This window comes from Manis javanica, chromosome 1, assembly GCF_040802235.1.
Source record: "Manis javanica isolate MJ-LG chromosome 1, MJ_LKY, whole genome shotgun sequence".
Classification (NCBI taxonomy): Eukaryota; Metazoa; Chordata; class Mammalia; order Pholidota; family Manidae; genus Manis; species Manis javanica.
The window spans coordinates 166,252,303-166,279,476 of record NC_133156.1 but is presented as its reverse complement, the minus strand read 5'-3'; the positions used below and the strand labels follow the sequence as shown (position 1 = coordinate 166,279,476).

Genomic DNA, 27,174 nt, shown 5'->3' with positions numbered 1-27,174 from the left:
TCATTTAATTGTATTTTTCTTGTGCGTTTACTTTCTATTTGCACCAGAATGTAAGATGCACGAGAACAGGGACCTTTTACGTCTTTTTCCCTGCTGTGTCCCAGCACGGGCATCAGGGCTGAGCATCTGGCAAGTATTTATTAAATATCTGTTGGATGGTTGAATCCTCAACTTCTTACATTTTGCTCCATATAGTCTGGTATCTTTATTATGGTCTGCTTTGTTAATGTTTTATAATCATGCAGCTTATTCATAGGCACTGAGTTTTAAAAGGATACATATTTAGTATGTGACTCGTTCATTTAAAATTCTAGACCTTTGACTGTATCCTGTGACTCAAATACTGTATTGATGGAAAACCTTTCAAATAATTAACCACATATAGCTGTCATTTTACCAGGTCAATGGCACTTATGAATAATAGCCAATACTTAGAGACAGTCCTTTTTAATTCCAGGCACTTTACAGATAGTAACTTTAAATTCTCATATAACTCTATGAAGTTGGAACTGTTACTGTCTACATTTTGCAAATGGGCTGTGTGTCTTAGTTTTCTAATGCCGTGTAACAAAATAAAGTGCCCCATTTCTTATTTCACCATTCTGTTGGCTGGAAGTCTGGGGGAGTTTACCAAGTTCTCCATACATGGTCTCACCCGCTGAAAGCCAGATGCCACCTGGGTTGGGCTGTTGTCTGGAAAATCCACTTCCAGTGTCCTTTGGATTGTTGGCAGAGTCCAGTGCCTGTAGCCATAGGTCCGAGGTTACCATTTCCTTGCTGGCTTTCGGCTGATAAAAGTTGCTTCATTCCTGAGCATGGGGCCCCCTTGTGCTTCGAGTCTCTGACTTTCTCTTCTGCTTGCCGCTAGAGAAAACTTTCTGCTTTTAAAGGGCTCCCTGGCAGGATCAGGCCCCCAATATGTTCCCTTATCTAATGGTCAATTGACTTGGCCTTAATTACATATGCAAAATCCCTTTCCAGAAAGAATTAGTATTTGAATGAATAACCAGGAATAAGAATATCATGGTGCAAACAATGAAGCCCAAACTGTAATCCATGCTCACAAATTATTTTAATTGGAAGAGCTTCCAGAGGGCCATATCAAGTCTTCAGCTTTTCTTTTTCTTCTTTTACCACTTGACAGTGACAGGGAGCACTTCACAGCACTCACATTGTCAGTTTAAGTCTAAAATGGTGCGTTTTGGATCTGAAAGATGAAGTGCCAGGATCGACTTTGAGTGGTCATATGATACGGCTCCTGGCCCGTTCTCCGTGAGGCTGGCAAAAGCACATCTTGTTCCAAGTGAATGAGTCAGAGGAAAGAGAATGCGGTTTGAGTCAATGGGTGTCATCTAGGAGATGGGTGTCTGTGCCATTTGAAGGAAGACCATCACTTCTCTCCATCAGCCTGAATGTTGCCTTCTTAGAAAAGCCCTGTGTGCTGGTGCTCCCTGCAGTGTAGACCAGGAGTTAGAGCCCCAGCGCCCCATGGCCAGAGTTCCTAGCTGGCATCCAGGAGCAGCCCTCTGCTCTACACCTGGCTCACTGTTGGAGAGCTGGTGCTCACAGGGTGCTGGCCCTTGCCATCAGCCACAACACCCTCAGTCTTGAGGTTCTGCCATACTTTAAGGCACATGAGGAACAGATGTGAACTTGAGAATCTGGATTCATTTCGCACCTGTTATTTCCTAATTTGTCAGATGTCACCTCGAGCTGTGGTGTGAGTCAATGCAAACTCTGAAGTTTAGAGCCAGTGTACACATTTGTGATCAAAATGCCTGAGGTCCAGGGATTCCAACCCCAACATTCCCAGACACCACAGGAGTCCACACTTAGCACAGATGGTCTTTGTGCACAAAATGCCATGTTGCATATGCTTCTGTTGCTCTTTCTGGAGAGCCACCTGTCACTTTTATCAGACTCTCAAAGGGGTCCCTGTGTACCCCAAGTTAACAACTGACCTAACCTGACCCATTTCAAATGCAGAAATAAGTGCCTCCTTGAGGATCCCAAACAGGTGACCACTTAGTTACAGTTTGAAAAATTCAAGGGACAAGGATGGCCTGGGGTTTGGTGATGATGGATACAGTGGTGTGAGGGCGCTGGCTTGCTCTGGCTTGAGAGAGCTAATCTGTGTATTTCTGCTTAACAGCTTTCTGTGACACTGTGCTGGTAGCTTGAAATTAGTAATTCAGGGAGAGTTTACATCAGACAGTTCAGTAAACACACAAATCAGGGTTTATTCATGTATATTTGGAGAGTCGGCTGTTAAACATTCACTGGCCTTCTGCTGGGTGGATGAAAGGCAGATGGAAGGCGTGAGAGTCAGGAAAACCATGGATTTCCAGCTCCACGTCTGGGAGTGTGGATGTGCTGGGAGTGCACTGGGGCCCAGAGGGACGACTGGGGGCCTGGTGGTGTCAGTCGACAGGGTGGCCCTGTGGACTGGGATGTGGAGTCTCTAAATGAGAAAGGGGAAGTCTTGGGATCTTGGCAGATAACCTCAGAGCGGAGGCCAAAGGGGAGGGGAGAGAAGAGCCATCCATCAGGAGGAGGGGGTAATCAGAAAACCAGAGTCACCATGGTATGACATGTGACCCGTTTGAGGGTAACTCTGCCTCGTTCCTTAGAGAGGAGGGGGGTGAGGGGCACCCACTCCCAGCACCCAGATCGTAAGACTAACTGGGTGGGGGCCTCAGGCCTTGGTAGCCATCTATAAAATAGTGCCTACAGGAGTTGTTTAATTTGGGACCTTAGGCAGATGATAAAAGACTTACCGAGAATGACTAAACCCACTCTGTATGGCAGGTGATTTCTATTTCCCATAGGGGAGGCACCAAGCTATAAAGTCTGAACAAATGGAGAGACATACCATGTTCATAGATGGGTGGCCTCAACATAGCAAGAACATTAATTCCCCCAGAATTGATGGTGTATAGGTTTAATGAAATTCCTTCCCAAATTCTGGTGGGACTTCTTGAGATACCAAGGAGCTGATTCTAAAATTTATATAAAAAGATATAAGAAAAGCTTAAAACAGTTTTGAGAAAGAAAGATAAAGGGGGGGGAATCACACCACCTAATTTTAGACTTAACATATAGCTACAATAATCAAGACTGGTATTGGGGAGAGGATGGACACACTGATCAATGGAACAGAGCAGGGAGTCCAGATATACATAAATATGGCCAACCGATTATCTACAAATTTCTGAAAGCAATTCAACTGAGGAAGGATTGTCCTTTCAACAAATGGGATTGGAACAACTGGACATCCAGGCAAAAAAGTAAACCTCAGTCTAAACCTCACATCCTATAAAGAATTAACTTACAATTAGCTAAGATCCAGATATGAAATGTCAAACTCTAAAGCTTTTAGGAGAAAACTGGAGAAAAGTCTTCATTACTTAGACGTAGGGTTAGGAAGAGATTTCTTAGATAGGAGTCCAAATCCATAAAAGAAAGAAATCAATCCATTGGACTTCATCAAAATAAAGACTTGTGTTCTGTAAAAGATACCGTTAAGGAGGAAACAAAGATGACAGACTGGAGAAAATATTGGCAAATCACATATCTGATTTAAAGTTGTATCCAGAATGTGTAAAGGTGGCTCTGAACTCAACAGTAAGAAAACAATTCAATTAAAAAGCAGGCAAAGATTTGAGCAGACACCTCACCAACAAAGATGCATAGATGGCCCGTGATCACATGAAAAGATGCTCGACACCATTAGTCATTAGGGAACTGCAAATCAAAGTCACAAGGAGATATTATTACACACCCATTGAAACAGCTAAAATAAAAAATAAAAACCCTGACAGCAGCAGTGCTAGCAAGAATGATGAGCAGCTGGTCCTTCATTCAGGCAGTGGTGGAAATGCAGAATGGATGGTATAGCCACTCTGGAAGGTGATTTGGCAGTTTCTTAGAAAGATATACATGTGGTTACTATATGACACAGCAGTTCCACTGCTGGATATTTACAACAGAGAAATGAAGATGTGTGTCCATACAAAAACCTGTATGAAAACGTCCACAGCAGCTTTTCTGGCATAGTCAAATGTGTCCCTCAACAGGTGAATAGAAAAACAGCCTGTGGTATATCCATACAATGGAATAGCACTTAGAAATAAAAAGGAATAAATATTGGTACTCCCAACAGCTTGAAGGGCCCCCTGCCATCCCTTCTCTGCTGGCTCCTCCATGCCCCCTGACTTCCTAAAACTGCAGGGCCCCACAGCTCTGTTCTTGCTTCCTTTTTCTACGCTTATCCCTTATCCTGTCTCATGGCTTTGTGGACTACATTCCATCTAATTTAAGATGCCCTCAACTGTAAGTACACCATTGAGCTCAAGTTCCACCACGGAGGAAAAAATACAGCCAGTTGAACTCTTCCATCCCATTCTTCCAGTTGCAGGCATCTCTGTTCTCAGAGTCCCTAAACTGCTCTGGGGTGAATGGCAACACTTCTCTGTCCCAGGCCTCCTGTGGCAGAGCTGGGGGCAGACCTTCTCCCTCTTCCTTCCTCCCTGTTCTCTTTACCACCCAGCCTCGGGGGTCCTTATATGGTCCTGGGGAGGTATCACTTGGTACTATGACCAGCCCTGCCCCTTGTGATTGTGTGCATCATGGCCTATGTGAATTTACTCCCTGGGGTTGTGCAGCGTACAACCTGTACAAATGTATATTGTTGCCTGACATAACCCATTCTTCTGAATCTTTTTTTCCCTTCCTCAAAATACCCTGTCTTAGACTTTTGAAAGTAAAGAGTAAGAATAAGACTCTTCAGTTCTGTGCATTCTTCCCCGTCGTCTCTGAAGCAATGGCCATAGTCCAGGACTTTGCTCCAAGTGGGCACCCCTGGGCCCATCCCTGTGGCTAGAAGAAGCCATGGCCTAGTTGACAGGCCTGGGATCCCATCCTGGAACCAGTCACAGTGGCAACGGGTGGCATTCCCTTGTCCTGCTTAGCCCAGTCAAAACTCTCCCCTGGGTATGGGGGCAGAGTCAGTCCTAATCAAATGTCAAGGCTGCTAACAATGGGGGAGGGATAGGAGGCAGTGTGGGGTATCCATGGTCTACTTCATGGGGTCAAAGCAGGGGAGGTATTTTGCAGGTGGAAGAGATTTGGGCCCATGTTTAGGCCCATGGATAGGAACAGGTTAAGGATGTCAGAGGGAAAGAGCCTATATTTGATTAGGAATGAAACCCTAGGAAAGAGGTGAGGTGGGGAGAGGGGAGTGGCTAGACATGCAGCAAAAGGGTGGCATGGGGGTGGGGAGGGTGGCAAAAGGACCTGTTTGCTCAAGTAAAGGAAGGACCATCAGGATGTGCCCTGAGCCCCCAGGTTCCTGTAGGAGGGGCTCCATCTGTGCAGGCTTTTGTGGTGGACATGTGGCTTCATGGTGCTTCGGGAGAAGTGCCAATGGAAAACTCAAATCGAGGCTTTCCATTCATGAGAATTGTTACGGTCTTAAGGGCTAGGTCACTTCAAAGGCTAGGATTTCTATTTACTTTTCAAATGAATAGAAAGTACTCCCACCTTCCACGTATCTGCAGAATTTGGGAGAACACACCGTGAGGCAAGGGGATGCAAACATTTTTGAGAAGTCTCCTGGGGAATGCATGTGGCCTGATGGTGAGGGACGAGGGCTCTGACACCAGGCAGCCTGGGCATACACCAGCCTCTGCAACCCTGGGTAGGCTCCTGGCTCTCTCTGTGCCTCATTTCTTTGCTAGAAAGTGGGGATATGGCACTGGCTTCCTCATAGGGCTGTTTTGAGGATCAGAGATTGTAATACTTGTGCATCTTTGGGAGACTGGCACATATTAGATACTTTTCACCATGAGCAGTCAGGATTTATAAGAATCCTATGAGGTGCTAGAGTGCATGGTCTTCAGAGTATGCACTTTCTTTAGGAGTGAAACTTGTTTATTTTCCTGATACAATGAAACCTACTTTTTTACAGTACTATTTTCATTGGAGAAAGGGCATGCAGATGTTTAAAAAGTGTTTTCATGTAGCCACATTTCAAATGTCATTGTTTTTTCCTTTCTGGAGGCATATGCAGAAATGAGCCAGCTTAAAGAGAATCCACTCTAGAACATTTCATATTAACAATGATAGGTGGGGCGTGGTACTGATATGCCTTAATGAATGTTTTATTTATTAATAAATAGGGAATGGCCTCCTCTTCCTAATGCTAGTAGCTTCTCCCCACTTCCTGGCCCAAAATGAGAAGAGCTCTGGATGGCAAGTCAGTCAGGAATGCCCAGAATTCATGGGACTGGCCAGTGCAGCAACACAATGTCTAAGGCCTTGCCCTGGAATATTCTGGAAGGCTCATTGTAACAGTGTTGCCCTGGAAGAACTTACTGCTAAAATGATGTTGATCTGGCAGGACACTTCCAAAAGGAGGGTGTGGTTGTCACATGGAGCCTACATTTCCCAGCTATATCAAAGTTTTAAAAATTCATTCCTGATGATTAATTTAATTAATATTTTTTCAGTTCCCTCAGGGATTAATGAGTTGACTTAGTACAAGTCTTCATAAACAAAGTAAAGGCTGGCTTTCCACATAGGACAAACATAATTTCTGCTTTAATAGTCCCTACAGACTCCTGACATGAATGCACACTTCCTTCTCACGGGGCTGCTGCAGCCCCACTGCATGAGATGTGCCCAATGGGAATGACATAAGACATGGCCTCTGGCTGCTTGCGAGGTTGCTGCCTCAACCCACATTCCCTATTCTCCCCCTAAAGAAAGCACATTGCACAGCAAAGCTATTTCTAAATTCCAGTAAAGCAACAGGCTTTTTACTCTCTTGGTGGGGGGAAAAAAACCTGAAATAAGAATATTTGGCCAATTGGCTAATACACTGCAACTTTCACAGGGAACTCAAAGCACTTGGTATTGTCTGGTTAAAAAAAAAAAAAGCCCTGATTTTGCTGTTAAAAGAATTGAGATACAGAATCATAATTACATATCTTTTCCCAAGATGACTTCTGCTATGAATGGAAACTGGGTCTCCTGAGCCCTCCAGGGTGAGGCCCACTGCACACAGAGCTTGCCTGGGTGGTCCGTCCTCTGACAAAGTGCAATTTCCTTATCTGCTCTGTCTTTAAGGGTATCAGAGGGCGACCTGCACAGCAGCAGGCACTAAGTCCTGAAAGGTCTTGAGGGTGCTAGTGTACAGCAACCCCCTTTGTGGGCGTCACCTCCAGAAAGCTTACTGATCTGATGCAACCACAGCTGCCCCCTCTCAGCTTCCTACGGGCTGCTGCTTCCCTTCACTGCCTCTCATAATTTACAAACGTGGGAAGCTGGGCAAGACCTCCCACCCCATGAAAGCAGAGGCAGAGGAGACCCGGCTCTTGCATGTAAATACTCATCAGCCGCTTTTAAAAGTTCAATTGTCATACCTTCTCTTCATTCCTTGGCACTTTAATATTCAAATCTGGGATACTCTTGAAGTCTGAAAAAGGATTCAAAAGATTTTGTCAGTCCCTTAATCCTAAAAACAGGACCCATACCCTGATTTTAGATGACATGATTTATTATATCAGAGGAAGATAGGCCGAGGACTACATGTACGGGAATCAGTACTCCCATGGCAAAGCCAATCCCATCTCCTAAAGAATAAGGCAATGTTTCTTTCTTCTCCCTTCGCTGAAATGCCTTGAATAAGAGCAAGCGAGCCTTACAATACTTGTCAAAATTCCAGTGTCTGTTGGAGACTCAGATGCACATGAGGTTCCTACATTTTATTTTTCCACGGTTCTCAGCTCTCCTAAATAAAGCACGTCCCCTGGGGGGGCGCCCCCGGGGCTACACTGAGGTCAGGGTGTGGGTCTCTTGGCCAGGGTCAGGAAGGCTGCAGAGACCCTGGGAACGGGACCAGCCCAGCTCACAAGCATGAAGAGAATGTCGGGAGAGGAAGTGGAGGCTGTGAGTCAGCATGAGTCATCTTGTCCCGATGAGAGCGAGGGCTGAGGTGTGCGCCCTTTTTTTCTTTTCTTTCTCTCTCTCTCTCTCTTTTTTTTTTTTTTTTTTTTTTTTGGTGGGGGCGTCTCAATCATGTGGACATCTTTGGGAATGGAGGGAAAAATAAGTGATGGTATGGTCGTTGCTTTTTACGTTTCAAACTGATCCTCCCGGCAGGCTGAGCCTGCCTGAGCGTCGGATCCCCGCAGCACCGTTCCTGGGAAGGTGGGGCCCGGCTTCTCCCCGGTGAGTATGCTTCTGTCATTTTATGATCCTTTCTGCAGTTTGCCTGAGCCTCAGCTGCGTGAAAGCAGTGGCATCGCGGAGTGGACACTGCGTCTTGTTCGGTTTTGAGGATCCGTAATTTTAGGAGAGTGGTTCCCTGCCCCCCACCCCCTTAGCTACTGTATTTTGGCCCGATTGCCTGGAGAAGTTTCTTAGCCGTTAATTGTGACAATGCAGATACTTTGCGGGGCATGATGTTGTCTTACAAGAGACAGGGACGCTGGACTGGGAAGCTGCAGCTGCTTGAGACTCTGGAGGCAGAGTGAGGTCCCGAGGTGGAGGTGGGGAGGTGGGTGCCGACCGGCGGCTGAGGTTGGCCGGCTTCCGCTTCTCAGCGGCCAGGAGAGAAGGCGCCTGAGCAATTTCTGGCCGCGTGGTCTGAGTGCCCAGTTTTAGTGCAATACATACAATTGAGAGGCAGAATTTTGGCTTCCCTCTCTGAAAGCATATGAGTGATTCTAGGAACTTACTTTATATCTTTTCCTTTATCTTAACACTGAATGTCACAGACTATGGTAAAGTCGGAAAGGAAATATGCTGGGGGAAGGGGGCTAAGGGCAGAGGGTGAGGATGGAGGGTGGGGTGGGGGGCCGCTGAGGCCTGATCTGATCTTGGTTGGTGTTTCTCGGGCTGTTACTATTCTGATGAAGCTTAGCTTTACTGTCAAGTGAAATACAGGAAACAATTTTTTTAAATGTCATTCTAGTTACTGTAAATGAAACGGTTAAAATGTCACAAATACCTTATGATAAACATTTTTCGAATTTGCTTAAAAGACTGCACATCAGTAAGCAGGGGTATGACAGGGAGCTTTTTCAGTAGTCATTTGGGTGCGTGGGCTTCCTGGGCTAATAATGAGTCAGCACCCAATTTCTAAAATTGGAGCAGCTGAAAGAATATTCGATCTGGCCCCCAAGCACAGCCCGCTGGCTGGCTGGCCCCCTAGGAGGATTTGGCTGTTCAGTCTTTGGATGCGTCTCCTGTTTGGGTGACCCCCTAAGAGGCCCCTTTGCTAAGGGGTCCCTCTGCCAGGATCATCTCCTTTGGCTGATGTTGATAATTTATAGGTTCTGGCTTGTCAGAACTGGTTGTGTATACAGTTTGTTAAATAAGACATCCAGAGTTTATGAGGGACTGGGGTGGCCCTGGGCTGGAGCTGCATCTGGTGTCCTGTGATGTCACCCTCGCTGAGGGATCAGTGGGGAGGGAGGGGGTTACAGCTTGGGCTTCAAAGCTGACATTCTGCATGTGACACAGAGTGTGGGAAGATTGTCGGCTTAAAGTCAGAGAGCAGGATTCCCAGGAGGAAAACCTCTCTCAAACTTTACTCATCTTGTCTATATGGTGGAAGAAATATTAAGAAAATGGAAAAAACAAAAAAATAGCTGGGGTTGTAGTACAGCAGCTTAAGGACCAAAAGCAGTCCTGTTTGAACCCATCCTGCCACTGAGTTCTGTCGGCCTGACCTGGACTGGTTTTTTGGGTTTGGGTGACTGTGGGTGGGGTCCCACATTCTTTGGATCATGGGCCCTGAGGACCCTAATGGTTCTGATAGCTTTGGGCTTCCATGCTGGGACTTACTGTGACATGCTGCGACACTGCCTGCCTCAAGAGGCTGCTGAGGCATTCAGAGAGTTAGCACCTGCTTAGAACAGGGTATGGACACAGAAGGGACCCCGTCAATGTCAGCTCTTCTAGCTTCTCTTCTCACCTGGACTCTGAAGGTATTTGGGCTTGAAGCCCCCAAGTTAGCACCAGGATTCTTCAGGCAAGACCCTGTGATTCCATTAATAGTCAGTGGTCATTCCAAGGCCAAAAGGCATAGCCATGCACACATCAGCTCGTGGCTGTGGCAAGGCAGACAGCAGAGATTTCCCAGGTGGGAGACCAGCCCAGTCTGTCTCTCTGGGTAAGGAATCTTTGTGAGTACTCAGAGAAATGCCATCTTCATGGAGAGAAGTACCTGTAAAAGGCAAAACACCTTAGGCAATGCCCTGGTAGTTCTGCATGCCAGCACTTTCTCCTACCCCCATGTAGGGGAATGGGCACGGGATAGGAGGTGTGTTTATTGCTGAACCCTGTGTATTTAAGTCCTCCTGGGTAAGCACTGTTGGGAAATGGCTTTCAGGTGACCACCTTTATCCTAGACACTGACCGTATGCTTTCGGGTAGAATTCGGGCAGTTGTATGGATGCTGAAAGTCGATTCACTTGCTCGTGAGAAATACGCCCGTTGAAGTATTAGTGTCACTGTTGCACTCAGGAGAAAGAGTCACTTAGGCCAGAAATAAGGCATGGGTATGTCTGAAAATAGGGCTTTCACTAACATGATTTGCAGTTTTGTTGTGTTTATCCAGCTACAAAACACGCTGAGTTGAAGTGGATGCAGGCAGGGAGTAAAGAGGGAAACATTCTATACTAGAACCTGAGCAGCTAGTTTAAAAGGAGACCCGCAGGAAAAGGAAAATGCCGACTGTCTGATGATGCTTGGAAGCTGCCCAGGGCCGTGTTGTGGTGGCGCCCTCAGCCTAGAGATTGGCCCTGGGCTCGCTGCCCGATCTCCCTCTCTCCACCTGTCTTCAGCTCCCTGGCATGGGCCCTCATTACCTCCTGCCAAGAGGTTTCCATGTCCCCAGGTGGTGGGCCCACCATGAGTCACTGTGTGGAGAGCTCACCCTCATGTTGGGCAGGTTACTAACTTCCCAGAGTTCCCCCTTCCTCACTGTGAAACGGTGTTAATAAAGAGTGCCAGCCTTGTGGGTTTTCATGAATATCAGTGACGCTTCGAACATGAGTCTACAGGCAGACTCAATAAGTGTTAAGTACACTTTCACTGATTCAGAAATATGCTCAGATGCCTTTCTGACTCTGCCTGGGTCCTGGGCCCTGTGGGCGTCCATAAAGAATTGGCTCTTGTGCCCCTGAAGTGGGGTCCTGTCTGTGTCATCAGTCACACGGAATGTTCTATGTTTGCAGAGCATTCACTAATTAGGCTAATGGGAAGTGCTTCTCGGTTCTTTCCAGGAGAACCTGGGCTTCTGGCTGTCGTGGCCATCATCACCTCCACCATCATTGTCAGCTGTTTGATTCAGCCCCAACCACATGGCAGTAATTCTCTGTGTATTCTTTTTATGCCCCTCCCCACAACATACCCAATACACACCCTGGAAGGTGGGCAGATGGCCAGTTACTCAACTCACTCGAGGTCCAGGATTCCCAGGCAGATGTATGAGGCAGAGTAGCTGCTCCGAGGAGTGTATTGGTGGCAGCGGAGTCCCTCACCCACATCTGGAGGAGAGAGTCAGGAACAGCAGGGCACCAGGAGGGTTCTGCATGTAATCCAGCACACTGAGGCCACAGGCCAGAAAATCCAGGACCACCGTCCTCAGATCTGTCCCCAGGGTGGAAGCAGCTGGATTCTGTACTCGTGCTTCCTGTCTAAAGCCTGCGACAGTCAACTTCTGGTTATTTGAAAATCATCACATTACAGGGAGCTGACTCATATTGAAAATATTAAGTAAGTTACACTTAAAACTAAACCCAGAGTGAACATAATGTGGCCTTTCTTGCCAATTCCGAAGATATTTGAAATCATGGGGTGCCTCTGAAGCAGCTCTCCACACTCACTCTACAGGCTTCTGAGAGGAGCACCAAATGTGTGCTTTTGCTCAGCCTGCCTTCTCTAGGAGTCCCCATCAGAGGAAGGCATCGCGTCTTTTCCACATCTTCTTTCTGAGAGTATAGGCTTTGCATGCTGAGTTTGGGCTGTATTATGTGGGTCAGTTGTAAATGGGGCTGCTTTGTGGGGCGTGTTTTCCTCCAGCTGCCTTGTGTGCTGTAAGCTGGGGACCCTTTCTGCACACAGTGCCATGGGCGAGGTGGCGGTGTGGTGTGCAGGGCAGGGATTGGGTTCCCCACAGGGGCAGGAGGGTTCTGGTTAGACCACAGAGCTCAGGTGAGGAGAAGTCAACAACAGATCAGAAGGAAGGTGGGCCGGCAGGAAGGAGGAGAGGGTGGGAGGCTTGGCTGGTCTCAGAGGATTCTTCTGATTAAAAAATAAAAACCTGGTTTTATTGCATCTTGTAAAATTGGAGAAGCTAATGGTGATGGCAGGTCATATCCATTGCTGTTTGTCCTGCCTATCTTTTGCTTTCAGGATTGATTACCCTGACAAAGAGGGCTTCTGCTTCAGGGGTTTTAGCCCTGCCCTTCACCCTGTCCTTTCAACAATTTATCACAGTTAAAATATTGGTATTTTTAATGATGGCAGAAATGTATTGTTTTAGCTCTTCTCCCTGGACAAATCATATTTAGAGTGTGAAAGGGATGCATGGGTTTCTATCAGTCCAGGTAGATATAGAGGAAATCATTACAGAATGGCAGTGGCTCCAGCAACAGTCAGATTTACTTTCTCTCACACAGAAAAACATAGGAAGCAGGCTGTCCCAGGCAAAGGTCAATGGGCAGCCAGTTCATTCATCTCTCTCCCCTGCCTTCACTGGCAATGGCTTCTTTCCTCAAAGTTGTCTTATGGTTTTATGAAGGCTGCTGGAGCTCCAGCCATTACTTCTGCATTCCGTACATGAGGAAAGAAGGAAGTTGGGGAAGGGTGGAGAGGGGCACAAAAGGTTAAGTGTCCTAGATTTTAGACACCTTTAAAGAGCCTTCCTAGAATCCCCAACTAATCCTTTCTGCCTATATTTTTCATCAGCCACCCTACCTGTAAAAGGGCCTGAAAAAATACAGTGTTTTAAAGGGAGCATATTGCTGCCCTTGATAACTCAGGGATTTTTGACAACACAGGAAGCAGAGAAGAATGAATATAGGATAGGCCACAAGCAGTCTCCACAACAGAATGCTCCTAAAGACAGCTAGCTTTATATTTTATAGTGTCTCAGTCTTGTGAACAGACCTGGGACAAGTCACAGATCCTTTGTGACTAGTGTCTACTTTGTGAAATAACTGCATTGCTCTCATCAGAAGTATAAGGGCGGGAGAGAAAGAGACTGTTCCTTCAAGGATTTTGAACAACTTAGAGGAAGATATTCAAAGGGACAGGACCCACTTGTTTGATGTTTGTATTGTATCCAAACACGATTTCTTTTCATTCATTCATTTACCAAATGTCTATCATTTATCCAGTAAACTAATGATGATTCAAGCAGTGCTTTGTTTATTGGGTGCTTATTTGGTGCCAGGCACTGTTCTGGGTGCTGTGCAAATAAGACCTCAGTGCTCACAGAACTGTGTGTGGCAGATTTTCAGCATTGTCGCCATCCAGATGAGGAACAGAGAGGGGTTAGGGCAGATGCCTCAGGTCACACTGTCAGGAAGTAGAGGAGTTTGGCTTTGAATGCAGCAGTCTGGGTCTTTGACCCAGGGATGTGGAGGTGAACGGCAGACCAGATCACTTCTATTTATGTCTTTCTGGTGAAATAGACACAAGCCTAATGACATCATGTGTGGTAGATGGGCGCAGGGAGGGTGGGGAGCCTTCGCCTCCTGCAGCACCTCCCACTTATGGGATCAGGCCCAGCTGAGCATTCTTTCCTGGAAGAGGACACACCAGGAATCTCAGCTATGTCTGAGTCCATAATCGCCCCTCCCCTGGAAGCCAGCTCCTGAGTCAGGACCATACCCTTCCAGCCCCAGGGGAGCACAAGGAAACTGTTCAGACCCAGCTTCCAAGGCCAGGCAACATTCCAGCAAGGCAGAACAGTTGAACTAGAGGAGGTTCTGCTCCAAGAACACAGAGTTTATTCAGATAATCCAACCGGATCAAAAGCCAGCGAAGATAAAACTGTCTCAGCCTCCTCCAGTCCATACCACTTGCTGTTATCTAGTGGCACTATCAGGGCCATGAGGGTGCATGAGGACAGGATGGGCTCTGGGGTGCAGAGGGGCAGTGTTTGTTGTGATTTCACCTTAGATCAAGTCCCCTCCTGTGTGTTTCTTACTCTGTACCATCTCAAGGCCTTGCTTCACTCCTCCATCTTCCTCCTGCCGCTCATTTACGGGCAGGGTGGCCAATGGAAGACACAGGCTGCAATGGGTAGCTGGGGATTTTAGGGAAGCTCCTTAAAGGAGCCTGACATCTAAGAGGCTTAACCTTTGGTCCCTGATTTCCCTCCTTCCTCCTGTGTGGAATGCAGAGGCAATGGCTGGACCTCCAGCAGCCTCCTTGAAACCATTAGACAACTTGGAGGAAGGAAGTCAGTGTTAAAGATGGTAGAACAGGCAGATAGTCACAGGCTTGGGGGATCAGGCACTTTGCCTGGAGATGTGACTGTTTTTGGAGTGGGTTTACCTGCATGATACAGAGGTAGGTGTGAAACATCACTGCCCAAATGCAATCTGTAGGCCACCCAGGAGGGTCTGTTGGGGTGTCAGAGTCCTCTCTACGTGCCGCTTCCTTCCATGTCTCTGGTGTAAGGGGCAAGGGCTCAGGGCAGCATAGTGATGTCCTTAGGTCCCAGGTCGTTTTGTCTTTGTGGCCCCTTCCTCATGAAGAGCCATATGACTGCCTTCATATAGAGATGAATGTCAGCCAGACTGGGTTCATTATTATGTACTCATTTTAACTGTATTCAGGTTTTTCTTCTGACTTTAAAATAGGCTAAAACATTTTATTCTAAGAGTGTCACCGCTGCAGGCCCTTGTCCCCTCTGTGCCCAGTCAGAGGTAGATGTGAGAGGGTCACACATCTGTGTGGATGCCGAGCAACCACAAAAGGGCCTCGTCCCAGTGGGTGAGGGCTGGCCTGGAAGGGTGGTCTCTGGACCATGGGGGGCCCATGCAGCGCCTCTGAGGACGGCAGTGGGTCTGGCTTCTTGTGTGTTGTCGGTGATCCCCAACACCACAGCACTCACAGCAGCTTTGGAAATGACGGCAAGGATTTTCTGATAAGGTTTTCAGAGCAGATCTTCTAACCTGTGCCCACTGTACTTCATTCCTTGCTCCCCATAATTGCTCTACTTGTTCAATTGATTTGCTTAGTGGGTGTGAATTTCGGTTTACAATGCTGACGTATCAAATATATAACACTCCTTTAGTCTCTAATTTTCCAGCTTATATTAAATCTTCTCTAAGCTCACCCTGTCCCTGCTTCACCTCCTCACTTGGCTGTGGGGAAATTGAGATTCTGTCATTATTGGGGATCCTTGTTCCTCCCAATGCTCTGGTGTCATCAGACAATCTTGGGGTGATGTACTAGAAAGCTGGGGTGGGGGGGCCCCCAGGGGCTGCCACCTTGGCTGCTTCAACACCTGAAGACTCAGCACATTGTGGCCCCGGAGCCATTCAGGCCCCCTGCTCCAGCTGGAGGGGGCCTCACAACCTGGTGGTCTGCGCCAACCTTAGGGCCTCCTGGAAATGTGTCTGCTTTTGTGACAATGGTGAGAGCCCCTGGCCTCTCAGCTGCCCCCACGCACCTTTCCTGGTGCTCATTGCCACTGGCCTCTCCTGATCTGGCCCCCCACCCCCTCTGTCTTGGCCTGGGAACCAGAGAGACCAATGATGGCAGAGGAGGCGGAAACAGAGCACTCTTGGAGGCCTGTGGGTGGCAGAAAGCATCTTCTGTGGTTCCTGAAACTGCCACCCCTGTGTTGGTGGTCTCCTTGGGGGCACGGACGCCTTAGGCAGGGTCACACAGCCAGACCATCAGGTGTGTGCTGTTGCATTGTAGACTTTCCTGTTTGGGGCCAGGCATCCTTATTTCTGTTTGTGTAGAACCAGCCCGGGGACTAATTGACTGGTCTGAGGAAACCTTGGGCCGCTGCTTTCATTGTCCTCTGACAAACCCCAAGGGTGTCTTGTGACTCTTTTGGGTTTCTAAGGGAGAAGCATTAAACTATGCTCAGTCATAATCGACAAAGAGCACAGTGGTGGAGAGACGAGCTGACAGCAAATCAAGGCCCCTGGCATGCGCCCACCCCTTCCTCTCTCCTGCCCTGCTCCAAGGCAGCTCTTTAGCACTGTAATGTCCTTCCATGAGTGTGGGACCACGGGCTGAGGCACTCTGCCTTCCCTCCCTCTCGCCCCCTCACCCCCATCAAATCCCAGGATTCTTTTCCCCCAGGCACAGTGCCATTTGCTCCAGTTTGGTGGACTGTCTGTTGTGGGGAGGCCACTAGGTGCCGTGATACAGCCACAGTGCAGCAACTCACCGCATGGCAAAGTTCTCCATGCCTTCTGGCCTCAGTTTCAGAATCTGTGAAATGGGACTGCAGAAGGTTGGTTTGAAGATAAAAGGGGTTAGTGCCTGAAAATTTCTTAGGAAGGTGCTGCACACAGTAGGTGTTCAATAGTATTAGCTGTTATTATTGGAATGGATGCCTTTTTGCCATTTGCTCCTGATGTAAGAGTCTTCCCCTGGGCCCCAGCTATCCACCTCAGCAGTGGTCTGTGCCCTACAACTTGGGCATTCAAGGAATTCCACAATCCTGCTTCCACGTTTCACTATGTCCAGGCCCAGGGCAGCGTGAGCTATGGAGCCCTAGACAGCTAGGGGAGACAGATTCAATTGTCCATCTCTTCATGTATATGTTCATTGTTTAACATGTGGGTATGGAGACCGCTGAGGGCAGGTGACAGGCAAGTGTGCTTGTGAGGAGGGGATGCAGGTGGTACAGGGCTAGGGGCCCCTCATACATGTGGTGGCTCTGAAGGTCTCTCTGATGACAAGACATTTGAGTGGCAACCTGAGAGGAGTAGTTTTCCACACATGTGTGTTGCTTTGGTTTTTTTGTTTTTTGTTTTGTATGGGTAGGGCAGCTGGAGTAGGGCCCTGGTTCTCCCTTGCTGTGTGGTCATGACGAGTCACCTACCCTCTCTGATCCTCTGTGAGCATGGGCGAGGTGCCCTACAATGGTGAGTGCTCAACAGCCCCTCTTGGAGTCATCATCATTACAAAGACACTCTTCACTTTGCACCAGGAATTCTCTGGACTTGAAGGGCACTGCCCCCCACAACAATTCCTCTATATGAGCCCACAGGGGCCTTCTAATCCATACGCACACCCCTTCTCTCTGCACACCCCTTCTCTCCTCCCAGGGAGCGAGCCCAGCCCATCACTGCAAAGCTCCAGCTGAGAACACATTGCATAAATAACCCAAAGCCTGTTTTCTGGCACTCGCACATTTTGGCCCCAGATCTGCCCCTTGAAGCCATGCAATCAGAGCCACAATCATAATTACAGTCATAATTCAACACATTCATTAACATTCATTGAGCAATTGTTCTGTCCCAGAAACTGGTGAATTATAGCATGAGTCCTGGCTGCCTCCACGGTGGAGCCCTTCCAGCTGCATGGATGTCACTGCTGCGTTCAAGCACTGTCTTCTTCCCATGGATCCTAAAAGATGGAGTGTATGGTGAGGTGTTCAGCAAACTTGACCCCAAGCCACGCTTGTGGGCATGGACTGCAGTTTTCTGCTGGCCCCACTCACATGCACCACGACCTCTCTTGTCCTGGATGCTAAGCTGAGTTTGTTGGGTTGGGACAACATGCTCATCAGTTGGACCCACACCACACTTGCAGTCGCCTTGCATCCCCGCCTCTTTGTGTGGGTCTGTGTGCAAAGCCTTATCTCCCTCATTTTTCATTTGCAGCGCTGACTTTTTTGCTTTTTTTTTATTTAGTTTTTAACCTCAGTAGAACTTTACATTATCCTTAGCTTAATTTTCTAGCTTTGGCTCATATGTTCTCCAACATCAGATGTGAAGCCTCATGTCACCTGCAAGCTGGGGAGGCAGCCCTTTTATGACTTCATTGGAAGACCATTTGGACCTGCAGACTGAGAGTGAGACCTGTGGCACCCCACTAGTGACTGCCTCCAAGCTTGCCCGCATCTAACATTCCAGGGCACCTCACTGGGCAGGGATGGCTCAGGTTTCACAGATGCGGATGGAAGGATGATGAAGCATATCATGTGATCAAATGTGTGATGTGACCCCCTAGACAAGTGGGGAGGGTAGTGATACCCAGCCAGGCTCCTCCTGATGGAGCCATCTTCCTTCTGGCCGGCTCTCTTTCCCGCATCCTCAGGGGAAGCTTCTGGTGAGGCTAGTTAGCCTGGGGCTAGTAGATACTAGTGGTGAGTTACCTTAAACATCTGGAACACTTGAACTCTCCTGGTCAATGATGGTTATCTTAGTTGCCTATGCATGTCACACCCTCAGGCTTTGTGTGTATGCATTTGATTTGCTCAAGCCGGAGCTGTTGAGCCCCGCCCTACAGACGGGTGGCTGTCTCTGTGAGGCAGTCCCTTTGAAGTCCCCAGAAACGCCTGCTGAGTGAAGCTCTGCAGAGGGGAGAGGAGGGGCGCAGAATGGGTGAAGACTGCCACCCAGCAGCTGGAGAGGTGACTGCAAACCAGGAGGTGCCTGGCGAGAAAGTGAGCCACCCGTCACTGCTCATCTGTCCCGGGAGACCCCACCTGGCGAGTGGTCATCAGCTGAGTCCAGCACTGGGAATTTAGAACAAGAAGTGTCCTTGAGAGGGGCCAAATGGTCCTCACATGGCCCCTTCTCAGTTCATCCCAACCTCCACCTGCCCTCTGGCTGCCAAAGCTATTAGAATCTTCCACCTAATTTCTACCATTCTCCATGAGAATGAATAGCTGGTGGTAAGAGATGGACTTTTTTTGAAATGGAAATTGCTGTCTGTATTTCAGAAAATAGAGTCCCAGAATCATCTGAGCAAATGGATTCAAAAGGTCATTACAATTAGTGCCCTCCTGGTGGAAAAGAGGTGGCTCTCAATTTGGAGGTTTTAATTTATATCTCATGCAGTCCATAGGGGACACGTTTAAACTATGTAGAGAATCACCTTAATTTTGGAAGGGCCTGCTGGCAGCAGTAGGGGATGGGGAAACTAATATGCCAGGGTGTCCTCCACAGGCCAGCTGTGCACTGGCTGCTTGTCATCTGTTTGCTTGTTTAACCCCCATATTCATCCCACGAGTGCTCACAACCGTCAACCCATGTTGAGGATGAGCCTACTGGGGCTCTTAAGAGTTTGGGGATGCGCTGTTCAAGGTGAGCCCGAGTTCCCAGCCAGCCTCATCCAAAACACCACAAATCTTCAGTGGGCTAGATTCCATTTTCCAAGACCACAGCCAGATTAAAGCCTGTTAGTCTCATGCAAATAAATCATTTCCAAGGGAAGACAGCTTTTTTTGTAAGCCTGCCAGAGCAGCTCTTCCCCCATCTCAAGGAAACGGGCAGGAAGCTCCGTGATCAGTGGTTCGGGGGGAGCACCCTCCCAATGAGTGCCTCGAGGAACTCACCGACAAAGGGCTCTCATGGCAGGTGCTGCTGACCTTCAGCTTATGTTTTTCTGCATCTCTTGAGATGAGTTTACAGAATATCTCTTTTAATCTGCAAATGTGGTGAATAGGGAAGAGTTTCTAGCTTTAATTTGTTTTCTTTGAGTAAGGCTCAAAAAAGAAACTACATGAAAGGGTATCCTATGAGAATCATCCCGCCACCCCGGTCTCCCATCTGGGTCTCACTGGCTGCCCCCTCTCGACCCTCTTAGATTCTTAGGTATCCATCCAGAGTTTCTTTATGCAATATAAGTGGACAGTTAAGCAAGCCTTTTTCTTTGCTTTCTTATTTTCCTCAAAAAGCATAACAATCATTCTTTATTGTTGAAAACCACTTTTGTGTGTTGAGAATCAGCTTGTGCGTTCCAAGCACAGCGGCTCTGCGTTTGGGCTGCTGAATCTTCGTTCACATGCGGCTGGCCCAGCTTCTCCTCCCGTGTCCTGTAGGTGGGGCTCTGAGCTTAGCCAGGCATGCAGGGGAGGCACTGTGTGGGGGCGCCGGTCCTCAGTAAAGCCCCAGAGGCCAGAGTGGAGAGTGCTACCTTCAGGGTCAGGTAGTTCTGAGATGCGTCCGGGGGCCGGGCCTCCACCCTGCAGGGACATTCTGGAAACGGGCCAAGGGCCAGAAAGGTGAGTGGTGTCTTGGACACCCTGGGCTTCTTGAGAGTCCTGGACCCTCACAATCCATCTGACGCTAAATTTTATTTATAAAACACATGACTGAGGAAATTGAGATTGAGTCTTAAGAGGATTAATCTCAGAATTCTTTTGAACAAACCTCCCTCAGTGCAAGTCGGTGCCAGTGCTGGGGCAGGAGGCGCCACCTGCAACCTCTGCGGACGTTTTACAAGCACCTTCTTTGCGCCAGGCGCTGTTCTAAGCGTCTGTACACATTAACTCGTCAAATAACCATAAAGGATGATCCCTATTTTTCAGAGAGGAAGCAGAGCCTGCGGTCAGACAGCTAACAAGTGGGGGAGCCAGACTTCCAGGCCAGAGAGCCGCTCAGCCACCATCTCAGGGGACAGCTGTCCAAACAGCAGCCCCCAGGGCCTGTGGGGCTTCCTGGATAGCACCCTCAGAGCACCCACGGGGCAAGGGGACAGAAGGCAGCATGGGCCAGGGTGGCTGAAATCTTTGCTGAGGCATGACAGCCCGAGCCCCACCTACAGGCTCTGCACCTTTTAGAGGCCCCGGCTGGCACTCCCTGAGAGGCACTTTCTGATGAGGACGGTTTTAATCAGCAGCAGGACTTCGGACTGTAGGGAATTCCATGCTTTAACAGCCTTTCATTTGACTCTGTCTTAGCATAACCATTATCACTGATGGAAAAGAAAGCAAATTACCTGAGTTTATTAAGAAGTCTGTTTATTTTCTGGGGAATGAGTCTGGGGGTAAGAGGCTGGTAGAGGAAATGACAAGGAAAGTGACTAGAAGTCCAGACTTTGTGCATCATCATTCGGGGCCTATGTATTATGGGTGAATCGTGTCTCCCCAAATTCATATATGTTGGAGCCCTCCCCTCCCCCGCCCACTGTGCCTGGTGACTCAGAACTTATTTGGAAATAGCTCATTTTAGACATAATTGGTTAAGATGATGTCATACTGTAGTAGGGGAGCTCCTATTCCAATGAGACTGGTGTCCCCACAAGAAGGGTGCATTTGGACGCAGATCCGCACACACGTAGGGAGAAGGCCACCTGAAGACTGGATTTATGCAGCCACAGACGTGGACCTACCAGAAGCTAGGAGGAAGTCTTGGGACAGAACTCCCCTGCACCTTCAGCAGGAACGTGGCCCTGTGGCCCCTGGATCTCAGCCTTCAGCCTTCAGAACTGTGAGAGAATATGTTTCTGTGGTTGGAGCCCCAGTCTGTGGTACTTTGCTTTGGTGGCATTAGGAAAGGCATACAGCGCATCCTTACAGATGCTGAGAGCTCCTCTGAGCAGGTGGTCAGCCCAGGTGGGCTCAGCACAGATCAGCCACTCCCGCTAACAAGACAAGCCGTCTGCTCTCAAAATGTGAGGGACCAACCATATGCAGGTGATCATTTTTTATTTAAGCAAGTAAAACATTCTCACTCTGTGTAATTGTTCTGAACCTTGGAAGTGCAGAGGTTCAAAACTCAATTTGGTTTTTACATTGCTTAAAAAAGAAAAAAAAAAGGAGAAAAAGAAAACAAACGAAGGAAGACCCGCTACCAGCTTCATATTTACACCTGATGGGATCCATGCTCTCCCCCGTGGAGGACTGCATGGGGCCATCACCCCACAGGGCCGGTGGCTGAGCTGTGGTCTCCTCCCGGGTGGGGACACCGGCTCACCCCACCAACGATCAGAACTTTCACCCCAGTGTCACTCTTCTGCCTCCTTCCCTTCCTCCGGTGTTCACGCGAGTCACTCCAAATCACAATGTACAGAGCCGAGGACAGGGCCTCCCGAGGGCCGGGAAGTCACACTCTCTGCGGGGACTTTTTGCCACATTTCCTAGTTATTGAACAAGGGGTGCTGTGAGCCTAACACCAACATGGGTTTGATGAGCAGTTCAGAAAAACAGGAACCACCAATTCATGAGAACTTCAAGAAAAAAATAGTTTAAAGAACTGAGAAGTTGCCACATTATAGTGAAAGAATGTCAGGTTTTGGAAATGACAAAAAGGAGCAGTTTTCACCTCGAAAACCCGGTGGAGTCAGTTACACAAGACATAACCACACACAAACACGGGCATTTCTTATAAGGGCATTTACAGTCAGGCAGCTCTTTCAGAGTATTTCATGGAAAGTTATTTTAGTAGCAGGGTTAGCCGTCAGCACTATTTGTCAAGAGAGTGAAACCTTGACTTCAAGGTCAGGAGGCAGGATCCCAGGCTGAGAGCCAGAAGGCCCGGCCACAGGGCGTCACGCCGGAGGTGGGGGCCCGGAGAGGGATCCAGGCCGCTGGAGTCCTTGAAGTTGGTGCATGTGGCTGGCATGCCTTGTGACCAGTCTGGGCCCCTGGTCACTGTCTTTGATGCAAGAGCCAGCTTTTACATTTTTAAGTAATTCTTTTATCATAAAATTGAGGGCATTGTTTGAAGCAAAGCAAAAACTGCATACATGCAAAAAATATCATGTCTGTGGGATGTTAATAACTTGTTACTTGAAGGCAATATCTAAGGAACATATAAATGTTCCCAGTGAGGTTGTCTTGAGGGTAGAGGTGCCATGTGAGTGCCTCAGACAGAGAAAGGGCTCTTCTGGGGCCCTGGGGGCAGCGCCGGGACAGCTGGCATGACACCAGGTGCAGTACATCAGAAGAAAAGACTAGGAAATGATACTCTCCCGTGTTCCTCCCTCTAGAGCCACCTGCTGCTCCCATCCAGGCAGAGTTCCTTCCAGTCTTTTCTCCCATGTATATGTAATGATTGCATACATAATCGATAACATAATTAATCTTTAAAATTTAGGATAATATAGTACATGTCGCACCCTTGGCCTCATTTCTGTTGTCACCTCACTTTGCCTCCATGCACGACTGGGCTGGGCTCTCTTCAGAGGGCTCTGTATTTGGGGGTATTATTCAAATTTTCCCTCCCTGCTGAGGAGTGTTATGGCAAAAATCCAATCAAGTGGTAGCTATGCACTGAACAGTGTGGAAAAGTGAAACCCAGCCTCCAGAAATTTTGATATTTAAAAGCAAAGATGTAAACTAGCAGATTGTTGTGGGGAGAGTTGGTCTAAAGGAGAGATCTGAGGCCTACTGACAGCTCTTTTATTGCCTGCCAGCTCCTATACTTTTTCTGTGAGGTTCAGGGAAGAGGACCCTCTCTGTGGCTGAGCAGAGGTCGTGGTGCATTTTCCCCCATCAAAGCTCCCCGGAGATCCCCCAAAGGGCTGTGCATTGACCAGGCTAGGCCTTGTTCTTATGGCTGAATGGAGCCTCACCCGCAGTGCCCAGGAGGTCCTGGACTTCTTGGGCAGCAATGGTGTGGGTCTCGCTGTCTTGCGATTTGTTTTTGTGTTTTGTCATTTTTTTCAATTTTTTTAAACTAAAAATTAGTTCACCCATTTCTCCCTACCTGCTCATATTCCTTGCCCACTCTTTCTGTCTTTTCTCTTCCCTCCTCCCCTCCCTTCCTTCTTTTCCTCTCCCCTCAACCCACACCTTTTTTTTTTTCTTTTCTGGTTGTAGTTCTGTAAAAGCTCCTCTAATATTCTGGGTTTTAAACCTTTGATATATATGCTATGAATTATTTCTCACAGTCTATTGCTTGACTTTTCACTCTGTTTACTGTGTCTTTTATTTTATGGGACCGTTTAAATTTTTATGTAGTCCAGTCCGTTATTGTTTTCCTGACCCCTAGGTTTCATCTTGCTTAGAAAGTCTCCTCCTAGCCCTAGATGACAAAAGTAGTCTTACATATTTTTTTCTTCTGATATTTTATAATTTTTTTTTTTTTGGTTTAACATACCAAGTCCATGGAGATTTCTTTTTGTTTATGATTTGAAGAAGGGGAGTTTAATTTTTCTCTAAATGGATGGCAGGTTTTCCTACTACCATTTATGGAGCAGTAAATGTGTTTTAAGTTTATAGGTTTTATGTTGGGGGAGTTGGAGGGGGTGAAATAGATGATTCTGGTTGGAATGTGGAATTCATGCTTTGACACAATGTCTCTGTCTTTCCTGTCCTTGTGACTTCAGGACTGAGGGATGGAGGGAAGTCAGCTTTTTTAGAGAATATGAGATAGAAACGGAAAGGGTCAGGGCAGGAAACTGGGGGCAAGTGGACAGTGGACACAGCTGAGGACAGATACTGGTGGAGAGCCTAAAGAGAAGCTCAGGATCAAAGGATGCAGCTGGCAGTCCGCCGGGAAGACTCGTGGGTGCTGAAGAATTGGGCTCAGACACCTGTGTACTGAAAAATTTGGCCTGAAGTGTGAAAAGTCGATATGCAACCCTGGTAGGAAAGAAACCTGACTTGACTGAGGCCAAAATAAACAGGTCAATGAAAATAACTTCAAGAGTAGGAGTGCTCACAGTGTACAAGGAACCCGATGCTTCCAGCGTGCGGAGGTTGAGTCAACCACATGATCGGAGGGGCTGACAAGTTTGCTAAGGGCTCAAGAGGGTGGGATTCTGGGGAGGGAGCCAGAGGGACAGCCTGACGGCCCCCTTTTCAAAGAAGTCTTTCCCAGGATGCTGTGGCTTCTGTCTTGCCCCTGGGAAACCTTTAGGACAAGACCGTTAAGTCCTCAGCACTCTCCCTTCTGCGTCCATGACAGATACAGGCTGGGCCAGCCTTCTGGGCCAACGACCTGTGTGGTCTCAGAAGGCCTGAACGTGGTTTAAGGCTCTGCTGTTGCCGTCTTGAACTTCTTAATAGCCTTTGGACAAGGGGTCACAGGTGTGCACTTTGTGCTGGGCCTCACATGCTCTGCGTTCAGACCTGGATGTGGGTGGGGGGTCCCAGCACCTTTCCTGGAGCCCAGGCATTGGCTGCAACCCTCCAGTGGCGCTCTGGGGGAGCTCCTGCCCCCCTAGCAGGAGATGACATGTCATTGCCTCTTGTGACTGGGACTCCCCACTGCCGCTCTGTGTAACAGCAGACCCTGATTTATGAAATGTGGTTTAAGAGCAACTTATAGAAATGAAAGGGTGGGGATAGAATTCACAGTGAAATTCTGACTTCATTGAAGAACTTTCAGCCACATGATTTGTTATATTTGGACTGCGCTCTATTAGAAGGACCCACAGAGAAAGAAGCCGCCAGCAGGAGGCCCAGGCGCACCACTAAAATGATGGCTCAGCCATGCACTTAGCCTAAAGGCTCCAGAGCTGAGTCCAGCAACCCTGCATCCCTGGCTTCAGTTGTGGGGACCTCCCTGTCCCAATCTAAGACATGCTCCATGGAGGGAGCTGTTGGACAACCTCTCCAGTTTATCACCAGTCCCTGGGCACCCCTGGGAAGAGGGGGAATTGTGTTTTCTGTTCAGGATCCTTCTCTCACCACCCAACTGTATCCTATCACTTTGGGGTTCCCCATTTAAGCAGGAGGCATCAGCCTGGCTGCAGCCTTCAGGAACAGAGAAAGCACCAGCTGGAGGGTATTTCTATCCCTACCTGAATGCTAGGCTCAGGTGCCCCCAAGGAGCAGGGGAACTTGCTATCTGGTTATAAAGAAAGCCCTGGGGCATAATGCCAACCCAAGTCCCACCCAAACTGTCCTAGACCTATAGCTCTTGGATGCACTCTCTTGGACTGCGCAGACCAGGTTCCAACCGAGGGCAGCCTGTGGAGGCTGGGGCTTTCCAAGGGGTTCTTGGAACCTGGTACCTCAACCAATATAATGGCTAATGAAATGCAACACCCAGAACATCCAGCTGCAGTTGCCCGTGTAGAAAGCAGAGCCGTCAGTCAAACGTCCTCTCTGCTGTTTTAAGCTCAGGCCACCTGGGGGTCAGTTGGTCACAGTGTGGCAATGGGTGCCAGTGAGTGGTGTGGGCCACGGTAAATGCTACGCCCCTAAAGGGTCTATAGGAAAATAGGAAATGAAAAAATTTAGGTTGATCCAAGAGAACTTTTATTTAACTCAGGACTTCTCAGAGCCTTTGGCCATGCTTTATAAATACTAGAAATGTGCTTTGTAAATATCCCAAATGGCGGAACACAGGCAATATAGGCTAAATGTCAATGGTGGGGGAACCTTTCCCTTTCTTTTTCTTGGTGAATTTCATGGGGCCAGAGTTCCAAAGAATGCAACTTTGGACAAAACATCAATGTTACAGAAGATTAGAAGGAATATGTTAGTATGGGCTGACAGATAAGTGACATTTGGATTGAAACTTTAAAAATGGGAAAGATCCCTATTATGGGAGGAGTGGCCTGGTGAAGAGGCAGAGCACATGGTCTGTGGCACCTCCTGGGCTGGCTGGCTAGGGCAGGTTGGCAGGAGGAGGAAGCTGGAGCAGTTTGCTAGAGACAGTGTGAGCCCCTCCAGCTGCAGCAACTCCAGACCATCTCCCGAAGAAGAATCGAAGACATACTGGAGATTCACAGCTCTCTTGGAAAGCAACTCAGCCCAGAGCTTGGCATGGTCAGGAAGCAGTGGCCCCGACCATGAGGGGGCAGCAGATAGACAAGAGCCATCCCCAGGAATGAAGCGGCAGTGTGGAGGCCTGGCAGAGCTGTGAGACTCCAGGCTGCCCAGGACACACTGACATTTCAGGAACTCAGAACAGATAGTAACACCTGGGCTGTCTGTACAGATGGTCAGGAGAATGACTGTGACCATGTGATGGGTGGGCACGGAGTGGAAGCCGTTTTTCTCACCCAAGCATTAAGAAGGTTAAGAGGGATTCCCCCTCTTTCCCTCAAGGGTGTGTGGCTGAGCAGCCACTGATGGCAAACGGGAGCTCTGACCCCATGAAATTCACCAAGGAAAAAAAAGGGGAAAGGTTCCCCCACCATTGACATTTAGCATATACTGCCTGTATTAGCCATTTGGGATATTTACAAAGCACATTTCCAGTATTTATAAAGCATGGCCAAAGGCTCTGAGAAGTCCCGAGTTAAAAAAAAAGTCCTGGATTTTCCCATTCC

General features: G+C 48.2%; 2 long non-coding RNA genes across 11 annotated transcripts in view; one reads left to right on the top strand and one right to left on the bottom strand.

Annotated features, from left to right (window-relative positions):
- The window catches only part of LOC108394831 (uncharacterized), a 34,593-nt gene extending 22,262 nt beyond the window's left edge, over positions 1-12,331 (bottom strand). The window contains exons 1-2 of the long non-coding RNA XR_012133174.1: positions 11,471-12,331; positions 7,425-7,477 (exon numbers count right to left, since the gene is read on the bottom strand). This is a non-coding gene — a long non-coding RNA (uncharacterized lncRNA). The remainder of the gene's footprint in view (positions 1-7,424; positions 7,478-11,470) is intronic.
- The window catches only part of LOC108394829 (uncharacterized), a 269,317-nt gene continuing 250,145 nt past the window's right edge, over positions 8,003-27,174 (top strand). For all 10 annotated transcript variants that reach the window (XR_005056961.2, XR_012133172.1, XR_012133169.1 and 7 more), the window contains exon 1: positions 8,003-8,232. This is a non-coding gene — a long non-coding RNA (uncharacterized lncRNA). The remainder of the gene's footprint in view (positions 8,233-27,174) is intronic.